The sequence below is a fragment of the Podarcis liolepis genome (assembly GCF_965112155.1).
Source record: "Podarcis liolepis genome assembly, chromosome: 4".
NCBI classification, from domain to species: Eukaryota; Metazoa; Chordata; class Lepidosauria; order Squamata; family Lacertidae; genus Podarcis; species Podarcis liolepis.
The window spans coordinates 76,992,489-77,002,496 of record NC_139558.1 but is presented as its reverse complement, the minus strand read 5'-3'; the positions used below and the strand labels follow the sequence as shown (position 1 = coordinate 77,002,496).

The window sequence follows — 10,008 nt, the reverse complement described above, 5'->3', positions numbered from 1 at the left end:
ATGCTCTACTGTTGAGCTACAGTCCCCACTTGGTCACATTTCTACCACCACAAACTACCTCTGCAAGCACTCTCAGTGTGATGGTGGAGGGAACATGTTCTGTAAGAAAACCAAGCCTGAAGGCATGTAAATCATATTCATTTTGAAAAATTATTATGTTGCATTATGTTAATTACATACAAATGTGTGCTCATTCTTATAGCACCCGGCTAAGATGACGATATGTTGAAGATGCAAATATTTCATATTCAATCCTCAGGTGCAAAAAATGAAAATTCAAAATTATATTCTCAACAAATTAAACACACAAGTTATTATTATAGAAGGATAGCTCTTAACTTTGCCAGCATGAACCTTCTTTGTTCTAATATCCCTTTTTTAAAAAATGACATCATAGCACTATAATTTTAAGTTTCTTTTCTTTACATAACAGGATTGAGATTTGTTTTCAATACTTTGCATAATGTGCAAAACACATTGTAGTTATCATACACACTATTAATTCCAGAGATTGAATGGCACTTGCTTACTATAGATTGAAAAGAAAACAATGGTTCAAAAAATGTATCTGAGGAGGCTTGTGAAGGTTGTCACTTCAAAATTTGACTGACACTGGTCAGATTCACCAGCTGTGATAAAAATTAAACCCAAAGGCCGAGAAGTGATCTAATCCTAAAAAATGAAACAATTTTATTTCATGTTGCTTTGAATACAGTGCAGCTAATGAAGCCATTTGCTAGGCAAAAGTGCTGATGGCTTCTGTATGGCAGGAAGGAAAAAGTGGCAGTGGTGGTGGGCAGGGGGTAATTATCACCTTTACCTTTGGGCACCAGGATGATGCAGTCAGCACTGTACAAAGACATGGGGGCTGGTTAGATGGTCACTCCTGCTGACATTAGCAACCTGAGCTGATGCTAGAATGGCTTACCAGACAACACAACACATCCACTATGGATGTGTTGGAGGAACTGGGTGGAGGAAGGAATTAATTTCCTTCATGAGCAAAAATCATATATGATATAAGCCAACAGGTGCATGATCAGCCAAGGCAGTTGCTACGGCAATGGTCCAGTGCGGGCTATATAAGTGATTAAGGCACATCTGCTAATTGTCAGGGTGTCAGGGTCAGTCAGTGAGTAAGTTGTAGTCTGTGTTATGTCCTAAATTGCTGCAGTAACAGGAATACTTTCTATTTGTACATATCTGCATCTGCAAAAGCCTACAAGCTGTATCTATGTATCTATGTCCAGAGCCGTCGTACTGAAGCTTTATCTTCTGCAGCAGTAAACTGTTTTGGACCTTATGCTGCCTTTGCATGGAATTGGGGGACAACATCTGTTATGTGGGTATCTTACCTCAGATTCCTATCAAGATGGATGAATCTGCCAGTTTCAGTTCTTTGGGTTTCTCGTTTGTCCAAGAATTAAATTCAATTCTTCACATTTCTGCAGCGATTTGTGAAATCCTCGTGAAAAATTGTCAGCCTATTAGTACAAAATTCTCCTAACGAACATGTTTTTGTATATAGTTTTGACTAACATACACATTTTGCAAGCAATTCCCCATAATATAGTGTATTTTTTATATGTTATTTCCACTAACAGATGTGTTTAAAGAGCATTTCTGCAATATGCATCACAAATTTCAGAGAAGTGTGAAGTTTGAAGGATAGCTGTGTTTCAGTTTGTGTACTGGTTTGAGAAGTGTGAATTAGGCAGTTTATCAGTGAATAACAGACACCACTGTTTTCCTCTCAGGTTTCGTAGACTAAGGGCAAGTTAGCGTTGTCCTTTCTCTCTCATTTGGCTTCATGACCATGTTGCATGATAACAACCCCCTCCAAACAAAAACCAGGAAAAGTTCAAGTAAGAACTTTCGTTCAATCTATTCATTTACTCTGCATTATCTTGTTCTGACCTGGCTGCTGAAGCTGAGTGTGTTAGTAAATGGATTGTTAAGGTTTTCCTTTGTTCAAGCTTAAGGATGTCTAATGGAATGTTCAATGACACAGTGGATCCAATTGTATTTACCATAAAGGATCTGAACCTCAAACTCATTCAACAAGATTTTCTATCTAGGTTTATTATTTGCAGGGAGATGACATTTTGCATTTTTGGGGGGTGGGGGTGGGGGAGAGATGGCATTTTGTAATTTAAGGCATCAGTTTAGCCATAGTCTCTCTGTGTGTGTCACTTGACCTTTTTAAAAATAATGTCTTCAGCCTTTTTTTTTTTTTTTGTTAAGAGACATGAAAACCGAATAGTCTGATAATACATTAGCATACCATTTAAAATGTAGCTCACGGATGCAAATTCCAATACAAGATGTTTGCACCATCCCGATCTATGTCTGCTGTTGCATCTGTACCATATATAAATAATAACAACAGCAAAAGCCCTCAAGGGTAGATCATCTAGCAAAAGCTTTCATGGATTGTGCAAGTCTGAAGTGGTGAGCTGTGGTATGCAATTCATAAAGTATTAAGGATGGGGTAGGGCTGTAGGTCAATGGCAGAAAATGATTTGCATTTTAATGCTCCTATGTTCCATCTCCAGTATCTCAAAAGGCCTAGGGAAAAGTCCCGTCTGAAATCCAGAAGAGCAATTGCCAGATGGACCAATGGTCTGACTCCATATATAAGGCAGCTTCTTATGTTCCTAAAATAAACCTAACATGAAAAGAGGTGTCTTTGAACACGTCACTCAGTTTATTTATGCACTTACAATGTTGCCCAATATGAGATGGTTGAACTTCAACCATTTTCACACAACCTGTGAGAAACTGGTTTCAAGTGGAAAGGCTTTATTTATTATTATTACAGAAGTAGAGCTTGTTAAGTATAACTTAGTAGAGTCATGTGCTATGGAGCAGCTCAAAACGAGCATAAATTAATCTGGGTCATTCAAAGTTTGCAAGGCAAGGTGAAGATCTGACATGTAAAAGGACTGAGTTATTGCATAATAGATTGGATGTCTTGGATTGAATAAAGACCTGAATTTGATATGTGGGAAAGGGGAAGAGGAAGAAGTACATCTTAAAGCTTCTGAACACAAAGAAAAATGTATTCGACTTGATCCAGATCCTGACCTTCAATGCCCCACCAGAATGCACATTGGCAAATTATTTTCCTTTAACTTTATACCCTACCTTTTGGCCAAATTGGCCACCAAAGTGGCTAATAACATACTTTCTTAATCTATATTCTGTTCTCAAAGTTTCAAAAATAACAGAGCCTGGAAGGTTTGGTAGTAGCCCATTTCTGTGCATTTCTTTCCTCTATGACAGAGATGGGGAACTTGTGGTCAGATGTTACTGGATTACAACTCCTGTAATTCCTGACCATTGGCCATGCTGGCTGAGGCTGATGGGAATCCAACAACATCTAGAGGTTTCCCTTCTCTGCTCTTCAGGTTTATAAAATCTTCTCCTGAGATTTCTCTAGAAGTGATACAAGGCTTTTGAACTGGATGGTGATCTGGTTACTGGTGCCCCAAAGCTTTGGCTTAGCAAGTTTATGGTCATGGGTCATATGTAGTATGTTATTTAAGTATTGGAGCTTGCCAGCTCTTTGATAAAATCTGTTTCTATGGCTACAGACCTGAAATGTGAGGCTATTTTAACTGAATGTAGTTTATATTTCACATCTGTTTTTTAAACACACTTTAAGCCCTTAGGATAGAATGCCATGTAGTATTGAATAGATGTGTGAGCAGTGGAAAAAGCTGAAGAGAGACCATCAATTCCAGCTTACCGTCATGAGCAGGAGTTTTAGTTTCAAGCAATAGATTGGAGAATCACAGGGCAGGGATGGGGAACCTATGGCCCTCCAGGTGTTGCTGATTGTGTTTGCTGGGGATAATGGGAACTGGAATCCATCAACATCTGGAAGGCCACATATTCCTCATTCTTGTCATAGCGTCCATATTTCTGTTCAAGTGTTATCCTTGAAAAGGGATGCTGACATGAGATGGGGAGATTCAATTCAAAATCCTTTATTAGGCATAGTACACCACACATTAACACACAAACATCATATATAAACTGTATGGGGAGATATGATCACATGTGGAGGCCCATCCCCCAACTTCCTCAACAGAAGGAAGCCTCATTGGCTCCACCTACAACAGAATGTCTAGATCACAGAATCATAGAATCGTAGAGTCATCTAATCCAACCCCCTGCAGTGCAGGAAATTCAGCTAAAGCTTTCATGGGCAGATGGCCATCCAACCTCTTATGACTGAGCTTCGAAGAGCATTCAAAAGAATATACTTAGAAGCTTCCTTATGTTGACACAGGGTTCCCCATTACAGCGAGGTTTCAAAGTGCATTCAGCCAAATGTGCTTGGAAGCCCCCTTCAAAGTCTCCTGCACAGTGTGTGAACATTGGGGTGGAGCAAGTGGGGATATGGAACCTGGTGTAGGGTATGTGCACACAACTCCACAACAGCTGCCTGTTTTGGAACTCCCTGTTCAGACATAACTGCTGGTCAGAGGTCTTGTGAGCAATTGTAAATTTGATGATGTTTCCCTGTTAAAGAGTGTATGAATTCTGAGTCAGCCCCCCTAGAGACAAGTGAGTTGTTTTTGTTTAATTTCCCTTTCCTTCTGGTTGGTAGCTTTTGTTTTTGTTCAGCAGAGCTAGGTGTGCCCTTGTTATGGCCGAATATGGTTAGTCACTTCATATATAAGACTGTCGGTGGAATTATTGCAGCACATTTGGCCAAGGAATTCTGAAGGCGTTTGGCTGCTCCCTGTGAAACAGCTTCTTAAAGAATATATGTCTGGCTCCAAATAACATAGATACCTTCACTTGGTTTGTGTGGGAAGTACGGAAAATATCACCTAGGTTGGGCTGTGTGAAAATAAAGGATTTTTTTGTAGCGGAGGCTTTTTTTTTGAAGGAAGTCTTAGTCTGCTTAATAGAGGAACGGTTCAGTGTTATGCAGTACGCATATTTCATGGAAAAATGGGTTTGCTATCAAGACTCAGTGAAGTAGAAGCAAACACATGAAGGACTGAGCCCCAAATGAACTGAGTTAGTATCAGGGCAGATGTTAAGGTCTTTACTATTCATTTTTGCTAAAAGGAACAAATTTCATTCTGAGGGCTGCAGAAAATGAGCTGGGTGCTTAGGTGTCTCAAATATAGGCAGATTTCTTTCCACTTAACCAGCAGTGACCATGGCAGGTCAAAACCTTACTTAATGATACTTATGGGAAGAAGATAGGGGGGGGGGTAAGATGAAGGGCAGGTAATAAATTGTAACAATGATAATGCCAGTGTATAAGATTTTCATATAATTATGCATATACAAAACACAACAAATGTCTTCTCTTTGGTGTTTCATTTCCTGACCTTCTGCAGCAGATTTTTATGGACTATCCAAAGACTCAATTTTTGAAGGATTCCAGTTGTGTATCACCTTCACATAGTATGGTGGTTATAGCAAATAAAGGTTTTGTAATGTTTCTTATAGTTGCACTGCATAATGGGTTTTGTGATCAGCTTCTGAAATCCCCATAGATGTACATTCTGGATTTGTTTATACACAAGAAATTGTATGATTCATGTAGAAATCTGAAAGCTTCATCCTAACCTCCCTCTAAAATCTAGAGCATAAAGTCCTCTAGGATTTTGCATCCAAATTGGGGTGGGGGGAGAGAGACGCTCCCTTTAAAAAGGGAGCATTTCTCTCTTTGCAGAGGAAGCAGTCGGGTGAAAAGAAAAAAAAAAAGCCCCATGAATCCAAGTGATCCAAACAATTTTACTTGCATAAGGAAAAATACTCCTTTTTAGGAGCATGTATTCCTCTGTAGGAGGGATGCGGGTGGTGCTGTGGGTTAGACCACAGAGCCTAGGACTTGCTGATCAGAAGGTCGGCGGTTCGAATCCCCGTGACGGGGTGAACTCCCGTTGCTCGGTCCCTGCTCCTGCCAGCCTAGCAGTTCGAAAGCACGTCAAAGTGCAAGTAGATAAATAGGTACCGCTCCAGCGGGAAGGTAAATAGCATTTCCGTGCACTGCTCTGGTTTGCCAGAAGCGGCTTAGTCATGCTGGCCACATGACCTGGAAGCTGTACGCCAGCTCCCTCGGCCAATAAAGTGAGATGAGCACCACAACCCCAGAGTCGGCCACGACTGGACCTAATGGTCAGGGGTCCCTTTACCTTTATTCCTCTGTAGAGACATCTGCTCACCTGGACCTTCTCCCACCATGATGCAGCTGCTTGGTAGGTCCCTCCTTCTTGCATTTTCTCCTCCTTTTCACCACACCTGCCTATCCCTCCTATGTGCTGCCCCAAGGCAGCCCTAGATTGCTCTGGTCCATGCAGCCTGACCTTTGGTGACCAGGAGCTACTTGACCAAGGCCTGAATTTCTCCAAATCAGCCCGATTCCATATGGGACTCGTTGGAATCCACTGCACAGCTCTAACAGATAGGGCATCATAATTCAAAGCACTTGTGCTTTCCTATCAAAGTGTAACCTGGTAGTTTTGTAGCTTCTTCACTGAGCTGATTTCCCATGGAAAAAAACAACCTACAACGTGGGCGAAAAATATAAATGCCTGGTCATATGTTCAGTGATTATGCAAAATGTCCCTTTATTGTGCCCATCCTTCTGTTTTCCAGCTTCTCTGCTTGCTGAATCTATGTCGGGGTGTGAAAATCTGTGATGCATTGAATTAACAGGAGGCGGCGTAAAGCATGTTTAAATTTATAAGAAAATAAAACAGCGCAAGGGAAATTAATTTTACAGGTTGCGTATTCCTTCATGTCGCTTTCGGTAAATGCTTGCTATTGCATATGTGTGTGTGTGTGTGTGTGTGTGTGTGTGTAGCTTTCAGGTGATAGTGCTGGGAAACCACAACTCCTGGGCTTCTTGCAAACTATAGAATTTGTATCTGGCTAGGCTTTAGAAGCCTTCTTGACTGCAAAACTTCTGCTCTAGATATAACACATCTTTCTGGAGGTAAAGGATTGCCAAGCCCATCCCTAATGGAGAATAATGAGCAGAGCAATCAAAACCCAATGAAATGACAGATCTGAACACAGCAGAGTGCAAAAGGAAGTCAGGCGGCTTCCTTTGATAAGTGCGTCATGAGAGACTATCAAAAGGAAAGGTAAGAAAATAAAAGCCTCCTATTCTGTGATAAAGCTTGCTTGAAGCGGAAATGTCAGAGGCTGTTGCTTTTTTAACCACTTGTTCCTCATGCCTTTATCTCAATTCACGTTGGGTGAATGAGGGTTATTTGTTTTCCCTCCTCTATAGTCTTTTCCTGCCTTATCAAAGACTGCTGGTTGCTTTCACTTGGGCACGCGCTCGCTGGGAAGCCACATTTAGTAATGTAAATGTATTTTCTTTCCCTGAAGCAGCAGCAACGAAAGAATTGCACCACTTTGCTTGTCTCTGCCTCAAATGAACATGAGAGCAGAACAGAGGGAGGTTGACTGACAGCGACAGCAAGAGAGGACTCCAGGGGATGGAGCCTTTTGGGTGAAGGCTGCAGAATGCTCTATCTAGCCCTTGCATTGTCCTCTGTTGATGTAGCATATGCAACCAAGTGCAGAATGGAAAGTGAGTAGCAGCCCTCGGCCATAGACTCTCTGGGTACATTCAGATAAACGGCTCTTCTTCAGTGTGCATTGATTCCCACCCCCACCCCCACCCCCCAGTCTCTTTGCATTGGAAAACAAGTGTTTATATATAGCGGACAGATGAAGAATGGGAAGTTCTCTACTTTCTGAAATTTTATTTTTTTCTCTCTTTTAACCTCTTTTCTACTCTTTTTTCTTTATTTCTCTCTTTTTCTTTACCTACTCCTTTTCTCCTTAAAGTCTTAGTTCAGATTTAAAAAGGGGAAAAGATATTTGATATTAAGCTTTGTATTTCCCCCTCTATATTCCCTAATAAAACATTATTATTTTTTTTTAAAAGGAAAACAATTGGGCCTACCTTGTCTTATGGACTACCCAATTTCACTGCATCTCCAACCAATGCTCAGTGGACAGCTTTTCACAGCTCGACTTACCTTAGACTTTACAGGAAGAACTGGCTCCACCTGATTCTCAAAATGCAGCAATTGCAAACAGCCAATTGCAAACTCTATAAACTGCCTCTCAGGCCATAGGACCCCAGTGAAGTGCACACACATAATAGGGACCTTTCACTTAACGAAGATTCAGCAGTTTCTCTCCTGTGTCTGAGCTTTGTCTTTCTCTAATGCTTTTTAGCTCCTCTTTATCTGCATTATTTCAACTCCCCCTCTCAGATTCATGGCTGAGGGGCAGACAGTTCTGGATAAGACTCCAGTGCCCCATTTTAAAAATAAAAAATAAAAATAAAATTCTCCCCATCCTCTCTGTGTTTAGGTTTCATTCCCCCCCTTATAACCTAAACATTTGGTTCTTCAGTGAACTTTACTGCTTAGAAGAACGAGGGGCGTCGCAAGGGGGGTGTCATGCCAAGGGTGGTGCTCATACCCCCTGCAGGTGGATTTCCACGATTGGCGTCCAACCCTTCCTAAAAAAGCCCAACAACTTTGGGGGACCCTAAAAAAGCTCAACAACTCACACCGGGTACCACCTGACCTTGCTACGCCTCTGAGAACAACCTCTTCAAAAGACAGAAGGGATTAATTTTATAAGAAAGAACAAAGCATCAAAACAGTGATCCTCACACACACTGTGCTAGACCCCTGGCAAAAGGTGGCACATCAGAGGAGCCATAATACACTGCAGACGTCAGATCTCCCTGGAGACCTAGAGATGTGACAATAGACTGCTCTGCCTCCTTTCTTTTAGCAAATGTTTTGTGCCACTGGGGAAGTGGTAATTCTGTATTGATTCTGTATTGATTTGTTTTGGATGTTTGTATGTGATGCCAATAAAAGGTTTGGTGATCACGATGATGTTCTGTGCCTTCCATGGGCCACACCCGGCAAAGGGGTTGAAGGTAGCGCCAACTGGATGCAGGGATTTATTTCAGAAATCTCATTGATACCTCACTGAATCATAGAGTTAGAACGGACCTTGAGCATCATCTAGTCCAACCCTCTGCAGTGAAGGAATGTGGATCCCCCTTACGGGATCAAACCTGCAACCTTGGTGTTGTTAGCGACACACTCTAAATTCTATCTTTAAAGTAGCTCACATAACGGATGGTATCAATAGAATTTTAAGCAGAGAATATTTCCAAAGTCTTTACATGAGCCAAAGTGCCCCTGAAGTCCAGGGAAGTTTGACTGAGTTCTCTGGCACCCCTGTGTACTAAGTCTATCACAGTGAGAGGGTGAGTAGGAATTCTCAAATCTATCACGGTTCTTTTTTCACTGCCATCACATGTTAATTTTGGCCATTCCCCTGAAGATTCTGCCAAGTGGCTTCTGTGTCCCTGAAGTAGGCATTTAATTGCATAGAATGCAGCCTAGGCAAACTGATTAGTTTTAAAATATGACTGACGAAGAAATAATTGCCATAAGATATGCAAAAGAATTGTCAGTGAGGGATGATAAATGGGATTGATTTTTACACAGTGCAAAAATAAAGAAAAGCATGGATTTTGCACAACTTTGTTGTCTCATTTAATGATTCATATTTGTTATTTGTCAAAACAAAAGGAGACTAATGATTTCGGATGACTACACAAATGGACAGTGCCGTTTCAGCTGCTCTGATGGCCACCCTGGGATTTAGAAGTGAAATGCCTGCAGGCCACTGGGGATATATAGCAAAAGGCTGTTCCAGTGAATTGATTCTTAGATGACAGAGGCAACCATTTCTGAAGAAAATAATACGTTCTGTGAGCTCCCACACCTGTTAAAAAAGGAACACACCACGATTGAATTGTAGGGGAAAGGAGCACTCCTTAATGTTTTTGGATGTGCTGCCTTCACTGCTGTTTCAGAAGGCTCCAAGGAGATACAATATGACTTCATCCACCTACCACAATCTCTTCGTGGCCTGACCACTGTAGTCCATGCACTGGTTGCTGCAATGCCTTCTATGTGA

The 10,008-nt window shown here is 41.3% G+C and overlaps 1 long non-coding RNA gene across 1 annotated transcript; it reads left to right on the top strand.

Moving 5' to 3' along the window:
- Positions 1 to 1,798: 1,798 nt before the first annotated feature.
- LOC310704966 lies at positions 1,799 to 7,571 on the top strand. The gene is made up of 3 exons (XR_014525128.1): positions 1,799 to 1,865; positions 6,950 to 7,121; positions 7,372 to 7,571. It is a non-coding gene; the product is annotated as an uncharacterized lncRNA (long non-coding RNA).
- Positions 7,572 to 10,008: the final 2,437 nt, after the last annotated feature.